This window comes from Fukomys damarensis, unplaced genomic scaffold (genome assembly GCF_012274545.1).
Source record: "Fukomys damarensis isolate Sample0158 unplaced genomic scaffold, DMR_v1.0_HiC HiC_scaffold_23, whole genome shotgun sequence".
NCBI lineage: Eukaryota > Metazoa > Chordata > Mammalia > Rodentia > Bathyergidae > Fukomys > Fukomys damarensis.
The window spans coordinates 35,910,063-35,910,269 of NW_022900935.1; positions in this window are offsets into that span (position 1 = coordinate 35,910,063).

Consider the following 207-nt stretch of genomic DNA (forward strand, 5'->3'; position numbering starts at 1 on the left):
TATAATATTATAAAAAATATTTAAAAAATTTATAAAATATTATAAAAATATAATATATGATTTTGTGATTTTGAGAGATATTTTTAGGATTTAAAAATCACTCGTGACCGTTCATCCTTACACTAATTCCCTGAGGTAGACAGCTGAGAATCAGCTCATATGGGGAAGCTGAGGCTCAGAAAATAGCCCAGCTGTGCCCTTTAATTA